The sequence below is a fragment of the Prionailurus bengalensis genome, chromosome A1, assembly GCF_016509475.1.
Source record: "Prionailurus bengalensis isolate Pbe53 chromosome A1, Fcat_Pben_1.1_paternal_pri, whole genome shotgun sequence".
NCBI classification, from domain to species: domain Eukaryota; kingdom Metazoa; phylum Chordata; class Mammalia; order Carnivora; family Felidae; genus Prionailurus; species Prionailurus bengalensis.
The window spans coordinates 63,990,452-64,006,270 of record NC_057343.1 but is presented as its reverse complement, the minus strand read 5'-3'; positions in this window follow the sequence as shown (position 1 = coordinate 64,006,270).

Here is a 15,819-nt window from a genome sequence, read left to right as displayed (position 1 = left end):
GTCTAAGAGGACCATTGAGCCAGGTAATAGATTCAGTCTAATATATCCACACAGCAGGAACCAAATTAAAATGTAGATGGAATTCTAATATAGTCCAACTGGAAAGATTTGCTCCAGTTTCTCACCAGAGCTTGTTTGTTGTTTGCAAACGGTTAATCTTGAAGACACAAAATTGGTTATATTAATTATTTTAGACACTTTTACATGTATAAACATGTAAGTTAAAATAGCATTAAGATCATGGTGTTTGGGATTTTTTTTTTTTAAAAAAAAGGGCAAAATACACATAAGTTAGAACCATTCTCTTACCTGATTCAAGATCAGGTCATAAAATAATATTTGCATAATTCAGAATAACACAGATGATTTCAGCAGATCATAAATCATGTACTTAAATCCAATATGCCATCTAACAGCATCTAATTTTTTCCTGAGAACAATACAGCATGTAATCTATTACCTTCTATCTTCTTTCTCCTGTCCAATTCTTTTTTCCCCATTTCCTTTCCCAGCTGAGCTGCAATATTGCTATCAGGTTCAGCCCCATCTGAACGGAAAGGAAGATTTCAGTAATAATGAGCATTTTCTTTATAACTTCTAAAGGACTGTTTGACAGAAATGGAGGGATCTCATAGACAGGCCTTGCAGATAGCTCTCTGAAGGAAATTACTGTGCTGCTTCAGTAAAAAAGAAAATTAAAAAAAAGGAAAGAAGGAACGATAGAAAAAGGAAGGCATGATCAGGGGTCACTAAAAGAAAACATTTACAAAGACATGATCAGCCTAGTCTACTTTTCATCATTCTTACCACTGCAACTTAGTAATAAAACAAATGAAAAGATCAACATAAAGGTACACTTCAAAATCAAGAGTATTTATTCATTTTTTTAGAAAGATGAATTTGCATTTTTTAATAATTAAGGTTTACAAAACCCTGAAGTAAATTAGAAGACGGTAAAATTGTTATTTAAGCTTCTGAACAGAAAAGCATATCCATATGACAATTTTTGAAATCTGAGGAAAATTTTCGAGTAGAGAATTTGCCACTTGAAACAAATCTGTAAAGTTGATCATGATTCTAACCATGGAAACACTTCAGTGTTGAAAGGCAGAGATTTCACTGGCTACATTTTCTAATAAAAAGGTAATAAAATTAGAAACAATAAGAATCTGACCAAGTATATCTTGAAAATTTTGAAACATATTTGTCTTGGTTTCCTGGTGCCATAATAACAAAGCACCACAAAATGGGTGAAACTCACTGTCCCATTGTCTGAAAACCAGAAGTTTGAGACTAAAATGTTAGCAAGTTTGGCTCCTTCTTCGGGCTGACAGGGAAAATCTTTCATGCATTTATCTCCTCTAGCTTCTGGTAGGCTCCAGCACGCCCTGGTGTTTAGATGGTGTTCTCCCATGTATGTGTCTTTTTTATAAGGAAATTGGCCTTTTTTATAAGGAAATCAGTCATATAGGATTAGGGCCCACATTAATGACCTCGCTTGAACTTGGTTATCTCTGTAAAGATTGTTTACAAACAAAGTCACATTTGAGCTTAGGGTTCCAACATCTTTTTTGAGAGAACACAATTCAACTCATATCAACATACTTTAGGGTAGATTAAATTTTCATACAAACTATGGTCTACCTTCCCTGTGGGAATATTAGTATTAGGTCTTGATATCAGGCTTGGCTGTTTAAGACTTTGGAAGATGAAATGTGAATGGAAGCAACATGTACCCCTTCCAAGCAGATACATTGGAGCCAAAACCATCTTTCCCTCTGCTACTTGAGCAGTATCACCTCAGATAGGACTATTCCTTCATCTGGGCCAGAAGAGCCATCACCAATACATAAAGGACATGTAGTCTCTGTGAGCCACTGACATCTGGGGGTCAGTGAAACCATAATAAACATAGCCAATCCAAAGCAAAAACTGTCTGGATAACCTCAAAAAAAAAAAAAAAAAAAGACTACCTAAAATAAAATGAAAATAACTCTTCATAGTAAAATCATGCAATAACGCAAAGCAATAACCAAAGGAAAATTTATTCCCTAAAACACGTTTATTACCAAAAAAGAAAACATAAAAATTCAAAAAAAGCTATCTTAAGAAATAAGAAACATGAAATTTTTAAAAAGTAACAAGAGAGAATTTAAAAAGATCACAACAGGCCTTATTAAAAAGAAAAAGAAAAAGGATAACTAAATATGAAAGAATGTTCTTAAAAAATAGCATAAGCATGAACAAAACCCTGATTATGACAGAGATGATGAGACAAAGAGAAGAAACCAGAGAAAAGAGAAAATGGGAGAGAAATGAGAACCTGAGAGAAAGGAAAGTGTAAGAAAGGAGAGTAGGAGAAGAGAAGCAAGATTAGAATGAGAGAAAACATAACATAGATGGATTGGAAATTAAAACAATCAGAAGGGATTACACATCTTCAGGTTTACTTCCCACCACTTTCCACCTCCCACACTTGGCTGCAACTGTAAGAAGACTCGTGGACCCTATACCTCAGAATCTTGCTTCCTCTCCCAGTATAGGAATCACCTGGCCTTTTTTCTTCACCTGAAGCCTCTGTTTTCAGAACTATTTTCCCAACCTCCTTCCCCAGCAATCCAATCAGATGTCTTCTCTACAAGGTCTTACCCTAACTCCAGCATTGCACACAGAAAGGTCATTTGTCTATTTTCCACAATAGATTTTAAGCTTTGGGGAAAGCAGCCACAAGTTTCAGTCCTATCTCTGGAGGAACAAGAGCAGCCTTCATTTTGTATAGTTTTCTGGTAACTAAGATCAGTGGAGCCATGTAAAGCAATGACTCAGTCAGTCCCCATATGCCCGATTTTCAGTTAACACAAAATTCTGCAAATCAAGGACTGCTTGAATATAGTACAGTGCCCACTGTATATACTGATATATACTAAATAAATATTGACAAAGAAATGAATTAATTCTCTATAGTAGCTTACCCACCAACTTGGAGCTGAAGATAATTTTCAAAAGAATTTCATTAAAAATTAAGAAGTAAAAAAAAAAAAAAAGATGACAGTGTAAATGAGTCCCTAGAATACTGTCTTGCAAGACTCAACATTGATTTTAGGTTCTTTCTTGTTCCTAAGCTCACACCACAGTCATTCACTTACCCAGTCCTGCTAAATTTTTCTCCTACATATACTTAAAATCTCTTCCTCCCCGACTCTTCATCATTCCTACCAAAATTCACTCTTCTGTCTTTTCTCTCACTCATCCAGCCAGAAGATATCACCTGGAATCTTAAATCAAAATATTTAACAAATGTACACACAAAAAACCCTCAGTTTTTAAAACATTTTTTTTAAGTTTACCTATTTATTTTTGAGAGAAAGAGAGAGAAAGCACAAATCAGGGAGGGGCAAAGAAAGAGGGAGAGAGAATCCCAAGCAGTCTCTACACGGTCAGTGCAGAGCCCAATGCTGGGCTCAAACTCATGAACCATAAGATCATGACCTGAGCCAAAATCATACATTTAACTGACTGAGCCACCCAGGCACCCCAGTTTTTAAAACCTTTAACATATTTCAATTCCTGAGAATATTTGAAATAAAAACACATTGAAATTTGTCCCTACTAAAAACAACAACAACACCCACACACACCCCCCCCACACACACACACACAAAACCACAATAGGAACTGAATAAATGGAACAGTGGGATCTCAATGTTCATGATTTAAAATTTATTTGAATTAACTCAACTTGTATGAAGAATCTCTTGATAAAACTACTATTTTTATTTAAATAAATATATGTGCTCCACTAGAATGCACTGAAATTGAGGTCTATGATTTGCAGTATTTGGATTTGATGAAATAGGCAAAAAATCAGGGATGACTTATTTAATAAATTTTGCCTTATAAAAAAAAATTAAAGGAAGTTTCTCTAAATTAAGGCAGAAAAACCCAGAACTTGTGAAAATTCAGGGGCTGAAATATTTATGCATTTCAACATAATAATATCAGAATAACATTTTACTTATGGATGTCCAATAGCTCAGCACAAGCTGTTGAATGGATATCCTTCCTCCAATGAATGGCATTTGCACACATCAAAAAACAGTTGTGCATAATTGTGTGGTTCTATTTTAGGGTTTTCTAATCTAGTCTATGTGTCTATCCTTCCACCTATACCACACTCTCAATTACTGTAGCTACAGAGTAAGCTTCATTATCAGGTAGATGGACTCCTCTCACTTTATTCTTCTTTTTTCAAAATTGTTTTAGCTATTTTAGTTCTGTGCCTTTCTGTATAAATTTTAGAAAAAGCTTGACTAAATCTACATAAAACTTGCTAGTATTTTGATAAATTAGGTTAACACTATAGAGTAATTTAGGTAAAACTGTCATCTGTACTACATTGAGTCTCTCAATTCATGAACATGGTATATCTTTCTATTTATTTAGGTTCTTTGACTTCTTTCATCAGCATTTCAGCATATAAATCTTGTACATTTTTTAGTAGATTTATACCTAAGTATTCCACTTTACTTCACTTTCTTTTTTCCTAGCCATTCTTCACATCTGCCACACCTCTTTTTTGAGGGGGAGGGGAGAATAGAGACAGGGAGAGAGAGAATCTTAAACAGGCCCTGTACTCAGTGCAAAGCCCAACATGGGACTGGATCTCACAATTCTGAAATCATGACCTGAGTCAAAATCAAGAGTTTGACACTTAACTGACTGAGCAACCCAGGAGTCGCCCCCAATGCCTCCTACTATTTATGAGGTTGGATGGCAAATTACGTAATTATTATCCTTAAAAAATCATTCTGGGAGCGCCTGGGTGGCTCTGTCGGTTGAGCATCCTACTTCGGCTCAGGTCATGATCTCGTGGTTCGTGGGTTTGAGCCCCGTGATGGGTTCTGTACTGAGAGCTCAGAGCCTGGAGCCTGCTTTGGATTCTGTGTCTCCCTGTCTCTCTGGCCCTCCCTTCCTTGTGTTCTGTCTCTCTCTCAAAACTAAATAAACATTTTTAAAAATTAAAAAAAATCATTCTAATGTGCTTTAAACTCTTTGATTTGTATGAGTTCTAGCAAAATATATAGAATTCTTTGATACATGTATTTTTAAGATACATATATGGTATTGTGCTATATACCTCATATACCTTCACTCTACCTTATGTTTTTAAAGTCTATCCATGTCACTATGTATGTATCCAGTTGATCATTCCTAATGATGCAGAATGTATTATGTATACATTGTCCTTAGCTTTCTGACAATCAGACACCCAGACTGTCTCAATTCCCAGCTATTACTATAAATGCTTTCATTACCATGCTTCTACATGTGCCTAAACAGTCTCTTTAAAAACGTTTCCAATATATACAACCATTAGAAGGATCAGAAAGACAAGAGAAAGAACATATATCTTAAATAACTATTGTCAAATTGCTTTCCAGAATATCTATACCAGTGTAGACTAGCAATTGTTAAATATATTCTTAATTTGCATTCAAAAATATGTTCTCATTAGAATAGCAAATACACAAAATATATTGAGTAAGAGTTGCCAAATACATAGATAATTTAATTTAAACCTATTTTGAAGATATGCAATAAAAAATTAAGCAGCTGGCCTTGATCATCCTAAAGTATTGCCCTGGGAATACCACTAGAAAGTAAGCATGTTAAACTCAGATTTTAAAAATCGAAACAAACACAGCATGTATTGTTCCTTCTTGAACCAGTGGAGTGGATGCTTTTGCCCCACACCTCTGACCCTTTTCCCAAATCATACTTTCCAGAGACTGTAAGTGCCCATCGTTCTCCAGACTGTCTTTCCTCATGTAGAGAGGAAACCCTCTAAGATGCCTTGTAGACAAAAAATAATATTTCACATTTTCAGCAGAGGAAATGCAACTATCAGATAGTTACATGATTTTATGGAACAATGATTAGCAACATTTAGACCAAAATAAAAATTATCTTAATGAACATAGGCTTTTAAAGTAGTTCAATTAAATCTTAGATTAAATTTTTATCATATTTGGCCAACCACAAAAACTTTCACATTGCTCTGAAGGCTATGTACTTATTTATTTCTCCATGCTGTTGAGAAAGGACCAATTTGAAGTTAGTGATTCTATCTAATATCTCACAAATGCATAATCTAAAGGCTTTGCTGTGTTAAGATATGCCAACATAGGGGCGCCTGGCTGGCTCAGTCAGCAGAGCATGTGACTCTTGACCTCGGGGTTGTAAATTCAAGCCCCACACTGGGCATAGAGGTTACTTAAAAAAATAAAATCTTAAAAAAAAAAATAAAGATATGCCAACATAAACTGCAAACATCCCTGAAGACGATCAGAATGAATCAGTAATATCAAAACTCGAAAGCCTTTTGTATGTGAAGATAGTCTCATTTTGGAGAAGGACACTACGATTAAGGCTTTTGTTAAGTCATTGAATAACATGCCATGGGTTCTGTCCCGTTGCTTTATTCTGTTAGTCAAACCTTAGGTTTCTGTGTTCACGCTAGATTCTACTACAGTGAGAGTCCAAACATTACAACTTAATACCATTTAATGAAATTTGAAAATTCCTTTGACTACCAGCTGAGCAGCAGAAAAAACCCTGCTTTGAAATGTACTATTATTATTATCCACCAAATAATTGTTCTCATTGCTTGTCTCTACCAATGTAGAGAGCATGACTGGCCATAACCCCAAGCACTTGCAACATGACTCTTGGCAACACCATCCGGTGTGGGAATCCAAGGAGTGATCTAGGAGTTTGGATCACAAGGCCCTTCTGCTGCTTGGCCACTACAGCTCTTCTGATAATGTGACAACCAACTTTAGACGATTCCCCATAAAACATGTGCAGAAACACCACTAGACAATTTCTGCCCTGAAATTTTTTGCTGCTTATCAAATATTGGGAAAAATATATACCATGAATAAAGGAAGAAGAATAGCTGACATATACTGAGTGCTTATGTACCAGCCACCGTGCTAGTTACTTTATAGGGATTACCTCAATCAATCTTCATTAACTGCAACCTAGAAGAAGGTACTATTATTATGCCATTCTACAAGCAAAGGAATTGAGGCCCCACCAGCAAATCTTGAGATAGGAATCAAACCTAAACTGTCCATATTTAAAACCCTTGTCCAGGAACTCTTAAACATATTCCCTGTCCAATCACAACAAATGTCTTCCCACAACAAAGACCAATGTTTGTTCTATTATGTAGTATCTTCAGTTTATTCCTACTTACAGAAAAAAAAAAACATGAATAGGTTTCATAAATTAACATTCAAGTCAACTTTATACCCAGAGGAGAAGGAGTCAAACAAATGGTACAAGATAACAGTATACTTTAAGGTGCAAAAGTTCAATGATCTTTGTTTATACAAAAGCTAGCCCCCAGGCAGAATCACCCTGGAATAAAAGGAGCACAGCATAGCCATCCAACAATTACCCTTTATTTACTATTATGACTCTCTGGATTTTGAGATGTCATTTGAAGCCCTTGGACTTCTGCATAAAAGCTATATAGCATGTATATTACATTTATTGCTAGATATATTTTATGCTAAAAGCATGGAGATATACATGGATAATTTCCCATCATGAACAGCTACATTGAAAAATGGCTATAAAATTTAAGTCCTCTATTTGTCTGAGGAAAGAGAGGTATCTTATTTTCCATTATATTTTACCACTTTACCAATTAAATATTATAGATGATGGTTTAATATTTTCATCTTAATCTTCTTTTCCCCCAAGGCCATAGAAACAAAAACTATTAAAAATGCTTTCCTATTTCTAATAAACTATGTTTCATAATTTATAATGAATTATTATACTATTTAAAAATTCTAAATTTAGTAATAATGCCAGTTACATGAACTGCAAATATTTCTAATTAAGTAAGAGATGATATAATAAGATATTATCGAAATGATTGACAACTATTGATAGTGTTTGGCTAACTGAACTTATTTTTGAATTGTATAAAAATGATAAATGGCAATGGGCTATTAAATTATGAGAATTACCACCAAGACTTCAAAATTGGGTCCCAAAAGCCTCAAATTCATCACTGAGCCTTATTTGCTAAATGGGTTATTGAGTAATAAGGAATTTTATTTTCAATTTTATGTAACCAAGTTGTATCTTGTACAATGAAAATAAGTTTAAAACAAATTTCTCATGTACAAACCCATGATTTTGACCATAATTACTATTATGTGCCTTTATTCAACATGGTCTTATTACAACCTTTCTCCCGTCAATGCTCAAAGTTTATTGACAAATTTCAAGCAACGCAATTTTATTTATCTGTGTTACTTCTTTATAATGCCCTTCAACTTTTAAATTATGCTAAATATTCATAATAAGATTGAGTAGAATCATGAGTATTTTATCAAAATTAATGTTATTTTCATAATTACACATATGGTATTATTATAGAAACACCATCTCTATCACTTTACAGAACCAAATCATAGGAAGCAGTTAGAAATCCCCAGGCTCTTCCAGACCACTACTGTTTTAACCCTGTGTCACAGATCAGCCTCCTCCAATATGTTTATGGCATAGAGGTGCCTGTGTGGCTCAGTTGGTTGAGTGTCTGACGTCAGCTCAGATCATGATCTCATGGCTTGTGAGTTCAAGTCCTGCATGAGGCTCTGTGCTGACAGCTCAGAGCCTGGAGCCTGCTTTGGATTCTGTGTCCCTCTTCCACTCTGCCCCTCCCTCACTCATGCTCTGTCTCTCTCTCCCTCTCAAGAACACATAAAACATTTAAAAAAAAATTTTTAATACATGTTCATGGCATAAATTGTGGTGATGGCTTCGTCACCACATAAGATATACTTATCTCCAAACTCATCGAGCTGTATACATTAAATATGTACAGCTTTTTGTGTCAATCATACCATGATAAAGTGGTTTTAAAAACAAAACAAAAAGATTAGCCTCCATCAGATAATCAATGAATGCCCCTGTCATGCCCACCAACATCCATCTTCCATAGAGAACTTTAGAAACAGAGAACTCAGTTCCACAGAGAACTTTAGAGACTTATAGAAATATTTAGAAACTATTTAGAAATAGTTTCTAATAGAAACTATTAGAAAAACTGTTTCTCTCACTCCAACTCTCCAGCAGATGTGACTCAGAGATTCCAACATCCGGCAGAAAGCATCCTTCTACCTCAGCCTCTTTAATTCATCTCCATGACACACCAGGCACTTACCCCACAGACGTATCCTTGGTGTAGTTTACTACCATCAGCCCTCTCTTGTCCTCAATTCCTTTTCCATCATGCTCAGGGCCCCATGATGACCATAATGTAACCAGAAACAGACCATTTCTGACCACCTGTACTGCCAGCACTGGGTTTAAGTCACCCTAGTGCCTCTTATGGATTATTTTAATAATCTCTTTAGGGGCTTCCTAGGTCCACCCATGCCCCACTACAAGCTGGGTGTGTGTGTGTGCCCCTCAACAACTAGACCTAGTTAACTGTTTTCAAATCAAGCCACACCTATGGCGAAAACTTCTGTTTCAGAATAAAAGCCTAAGGTGCCCTACATGCATCTATGCCTGTCACCTCTGTGATAGTCTTTCTTACCACCTTCCAGACCCCCACGGTGCCCCAGCCATACTGGGGCTATTCCTCTAACATGTGAGGCCCATTCCTACGTTAGGATCACTCCTTCTTGCTAGAATGCTTTTCTCCCAGACATCCATATATCCAACCCCTTCACTTTGACGAAACCTTTGCTCCAATGCCAACTCTTCCCTGACCATCCAGTTTAAAACTGCAATCCTCCAGGACTGCTACTCTCCCTCCCTCTGTTCTATGCTACGGTTTCCCAAAGCATTTAATCCATCCTAATGTATTTACACCTGTATACATTTATTTTCTACTTTCCCCTGGCTGAAACACACAGTGTGAGAACAGTGAATTTCATTCACTGAAGTACACCAAGCACTTAAAACAATGCGGGCACATACAGGCTGCCCCGTGAATGTTTGCTGGATGGATGAATGATTCTCCTATTACCTGTGCTCAACCACAGATCCCCACTACTCACGCCTTCTCTGGAGGCAAAAACTAGGCAGGGCTAAAAACGAAAACAGCGGTACCATCATGCAAACCGGCTTCATTATTAATTAGCTGTCTCCAATGTCAGCCCTCTAACTGGACTTTAGTTCACTTCCTTTCCCGTTTCCCAGAGCAGCTACTTCAGAACATCACCACCATACACACACACTTCCTAGTCCGTCTCGCACCATGCCCTAGAGCTGCAGTAGCCCTCACTGTCCCTAAGCTCGCTGCAGTAGAGGGTGGTCACCCCGCAAAACTGGGGCTCTAACTAACAACAAGGCAGAGGGGCAACAATTATATCTCAATAAAGCTAGGGAAAAAAAATTAATGAAATTTTTTTTTAATTAAAAAATAGATCCTTGGGGCTCCTGGGTTTCTCAGTCAGTTGAGGTCCAACTCTTGATTTTGGCTCAGGTCATGATCACAGGGTGGTAGGATAGAGCCCTGCATTGGCGTGGAGGCTGCTTAAGGTTTCTCTCTCTCTCTCTGCCCCCCTCCCCAGCTCACATGCGCTCTCTCTTTCTCTCTCTCTCTATATGTATATATATATAAAATAAATGAAATAAATAAATGAAATAAATATAATATATATAATAAAATGAAATAAAGTCCTCAGTTAAAATTCACACTCAGAGCCATGTGTTGGTTATTTAATATTACCATGCTTATAAATAAAAGGAACTGGAAGATACATTATGTCACCACTTGAAGAAAAGAGAATGTCACACGAGGAATGGGAGATAGAGAGGCCAGAGAGAAAGATGTGAGGTTGGTAGCTTCGTGGATTGGGAGTAGAGGCAGAGCTAAAAAAAAAAAAAAAACTTGGAAATATAAAAATTAATATTCAATTTATGATTATTTATAATTTTTAGATTTTATCTTTTTTCATCACCATCTCATAAAATTGATCTTGTATATATACCGTATTAGTGTGTATGCACGCATGTGTGTAAGTATGGAAGTAGTAATTTAAAAACTTTTTTTTTATTAATATGATAGGAAAGAGGCAAAAGCAAATGAAGAGAGCAGGGGAGCAGAGGCAGGGGCAAGGATGGGACTGTAAGCCATGAGAATGTGCAGGAAGCTTGTGAAGAGCTTGGACTTCTACAGAATATGGAAAGACATCTGAATTATTTTAGCTAAAACTTTAAGATCCAAATGGATATCAGTACCTTAAAAAAAACTCTTGTTTTTGGTATCTAAAAAAAAATCTTAAATACATACAAAACACCGACAACAATGTATATATCCTCAAAGTGTGTATACAGGTTCTTAGGACATATTCCTAAGGGGAAAAAAAAAAAAAAACACACACACATCAAGAACTGTTTGTGAAAAGACATTCAGAGCCCCTACTCAGGGAACCGTGCATTTTGGAAACAAGGTGCCATTTCATACCTATCAGTTCAACAAATCTCTCAAAATTCTGACAATACTCATTGTTGGGAAGGAAGTAGAACAGTGCACAAAGCACAAAAACTGTTTGTGGTGTTTCAATGGGTGCAGCTCCTTAGAAGAGCAGCTAAGCAACATGTAGTGAAGCTGACAAGGCACCCGGCCAAGAAGCCCCAGTCTCACTGTGTATCAACCCCAGGAAAACAGGTGCCTGTGGGGACTTGAACAAGAATGGTCACTAGAGCAGGAGAAGTACAAAACTCAGTTGGAAATTACTGAGATGTCCATCAAAAGGAGGATGAACAAATGTCACGTATCTATAAAAAGAAATTCTACAGGGGCGCCTGGGTGGCTCAGTCGGTTAAGCATCTGACTCTTGATCTCAGCTTAGGTCTTGATCTCAGAGCCATGAATTGAAGCCCAGCGTTGGGCATGAAGTCTACTTTAAAAAAAAAAAAAAAGAAAAAGTAATGTTATAAATCACTTTACATGGATGAATAAGAGATAGAGGGACAGATAAATCTCAAAAACATAGCTAGTTATAACTTCCCACATGTCCCGTTCTTTACTTCACACATAGGTAGTTTTTAAGAATCATCCCTTGGGGCACCTGGGTGGTTCAGTCGGTTAAGCGTCTGACTTCTACTCAGGTCATCATCTTACGGTTTGTGAGTTTGAGCCCTGGGTCGGGCCCACTTTGGATTCTGTGTCTCCCTTTCTCTCTGCTCCTCCCCTGCTCACACTCTGTCTCTCTCTCTCCTTCAAAACTAAACATTCAAGAATCATCCCTTGCGATCCATATGCAAAAGTAAGATTAAACTAATACGAAGATAACAAAATGATAAAGAATCTGATGAAATGTTAACTTATCCTCAAGAAAATAAATATGCAGTTCTCACACTGAAAAGATTTAACTGAAAAAGTGTTTAATATAAAAATCAAGAAAGAATTGTTTTGCCGACTAAAAGCAGGTGACTGTGCTTTCTAGGTGAGATTACCATGGCACCAGGTGATATTATCATAACCTGCCGTCAGTCAAACTTAAAACAACAAAAAGTTTACTTTCTCAAGTTTAAAAAATAAATCTGGCAAAGTAAACCTGATCTTAGGTCAATAGTTAATAGTATTTCCACCATCGACAACGCTTCATGCAAAGCAAGCTATACTTCCAGCTGAAAAGTAATTTAAGCTCTTGCAACTTTTATCTAGAATATAGGAAAATTACCCATTTGCAGAATTAACAGAAGCCTGCTGACACAGATTCGACAGAAACTATTTTTTAACATTTCTGAGATAAAGGACAATTGGATAAAGACCAATTGCATTGATAGCTGCTGTATGAGATAACACATGAACCCACATGCTGCCTCACACTGAAAGGGAAAAACAGTGCAATCATATTCAGGATGCCATCGAAGGAGACACTATAATGTGCCCCTTTCTAGTTCATAAATGATAAAGACAGATGTTGGCATATTAGAAGTCTAAAGGAATCAATAAAAGGTTTGGACACCGTAACCCCAGCACCCAACAGTGCTGGTACCTAGTAGGTGCTCCAATGCCACACAAATCATCAAGAGAGGAATACATAAAAGAAAGAAAGGAGCAAGGGAGGGGTTCAAGCATTTTACTTCAGAGCCATCTTCTTGATAAGTAGTGTTCATTCATTCATTTATTCATGCAGTTCAGTTAATTATATTTACTAGCTGCTAGAGATTGAGAAAAACAACCCCTCACAACTGCCAGCCTAAGGCTACCCGTTTTCTTACACTTGAACTTTTGATCAGGTAACTCTCCGTGTTAAAAACGGTATTATTCCTTTATCCTTCGACACAATGCTCTTCCAAGGAATAATTTTAATTATTATCCACCTTTGTGAAGCATAGCTGAAGTGAATAAAATAAGATTAATGTACCTCATGCTTAATAATATTTATATAAATCTATTTACTCTCCCATATATTAATATATTCAAATATTCACTATATCTTTGTGCCTTTGACTATATATATATATACACATATATATATATACATACATATATATATATGTGCCTTTGACTTTACATTAGTTTTACAGTAGCTATACACCAGCTATACATTTTACAGTAGTTAGTGTAAAGGAGAAAAATCCATTAATTACATCCTCACTCTTAATTCACCTACTTTTTAAAATAAGATGCTTAATTTTGAACATATTCCTATATTTCATTAAAAATAAGAATGTATTTTTTTATTAAATTCCTAGTTCTAACATTTCAATGCACGAGGACAAGCCTGCCAATCTTTCAAGTACTTACAATCAAGAAATGAAAATTTACTCAGCCGAGAGAATGTAAACATAAATAAAAATGCTAAAATTTTCCTGTTCTAACTACCATTTATCACTTAGTCTTTTGTAATAATGTACACTTTTTAAATGCCATATATAAAACTGGAAACCTCTAGAATATAGACTTGGTATCTACCATATATTTTTGAAATACACGAGCAACTGGAAGATAAGAGAAGTAGGGAAAGGTACAACTCAAAGAAAAGGTGCAGCTTTTTAACCTTATCTTCCCAACGTTTCGACAAGTTTCCAATGGCGTTCTCCCAAATATTCCTTCCTTTATTTTTTCCCTTCCTTTTAATTTTTGAAAGTGAGGCTGAAAAATTTGTTCAGTTTTAAATTTAAAAAGCTAAACTACATTATCTTATTTGAATGGAGATTTAAAAACTGCCAAATTTGAAAGCTGCATAAGTGTTGCTCTTTTACTGTAGATGACATATTCTCTGTCAACTTCCTCTGTTTCTTCATGAGTCACACCATACTTTATTGTATAAACAAATAAAACATTATAAAGAGTATTTCCAAAATATTTTTAAAGCCAGCAATCCCACACTCACTTTAAGAGTGGAAGGAAAAACAACTCTTTTGCATTATCTGTGGCTGTTCTGCTTCATTCACGATCATTATTAAGCCCTTGAAAATAAAGAAGAGTTACTGTCTGCACCGTGACATAGCCAGTGTTCCTCTCTGCAAACAGCACCACTTATTTACAAATAACAACAGACACAGAGATAACAGCTTATTCCTTTCAGCTTATGAAATGCTCCATTCCGTATGAAAGACTACACTTGAGGATACAGTGAAGCCCCTGGTCATAATTATGGATCCTTCCAAAAACAGATTATCATTTCGTTGCTTGTTTAATTTAAGGCAATGTGACTGGAACCAACACAAATAAATTACATAAAAGAAAACAGAAGAATCATCCCAGTAGGCGGATTCCAATTGCACTGGTAGATAGCTTCCTGTGCACAATTCCAGATCTGAATGCAGACTGTGTACAGGAAAAACTTGTCTTCCGGCACCAGTTGCCAGCACTGTTTTCTCCCTCCCTTTAAAAGTTCCTTCATCTCACAATAATGTGGGTGCCCACTACATCCATACACGCAAGCAGTCATTCCCATCGGTCACACCCAAAGGGTTGCTTCAAAACCAGGCTTCCGTGGGATTCTATAAAAGCTATGAGAGAAGGGACCATACTACAGTCTTTTATAACCCAGAATACCACTTAAAAAGCAGGTTAACACTGTTGGAGTAGGAGACATAAATGAAATATTTGAAAATCAAAATATCAAAAACAGCAAATCTACTTACATTATTTGAGAAGTGAATTGATTTCCCCATTAAATTTCTCTCAAGCAGCCAGTTTTCCCAATAAAGTGTGTTGGCTTCTTTCTTCTTAGAAAAATAAAGACTTTGAATTGTTTTCAGATATTCTGATGGCACAGAAACTAGATAGTAGGCAATTTACTTACTGATAAAGTCACCTGCTCGATTATGGTACAGTAGATGTGATTTCTCAAACTGCTTTTAGTATATATGTTTAAGCTTGTTTTTATGGACATAATCCTAAAGCTACTTACTCTATTTATTAAATTAAAAGCAGTTATTCTTCTTATAAAAGAATGTATTCCAGTAAAGTTAGCCTTTAGGCAAATTTATTCTAAATTTGTTTTGCCTTCTCATGATTCTTAAATAAAACTTGACATTCCACAAAGGGCGAAAACAACCACTTATAACAAGTTATATTTAATAAAGCGCCTACCATTTTCATTTTTACGATTAATATTTAAGTAAACAGCAAAACTCAAGGGCACCTGGGTGGCTCAGTCAGTTAAGCATCCAACTTTGGCTCAGGTCATGATCTCACAGTTCATGAGTTTGAGCCCCGCATCAGGCTCTGTGCTGATAGCCCAGAGCCTGGAGCCTCCTTCGGATTCTGTGTAGCCATCTCTCCCCCTCCCCAGCAAAATTCAACCTATTGAATAT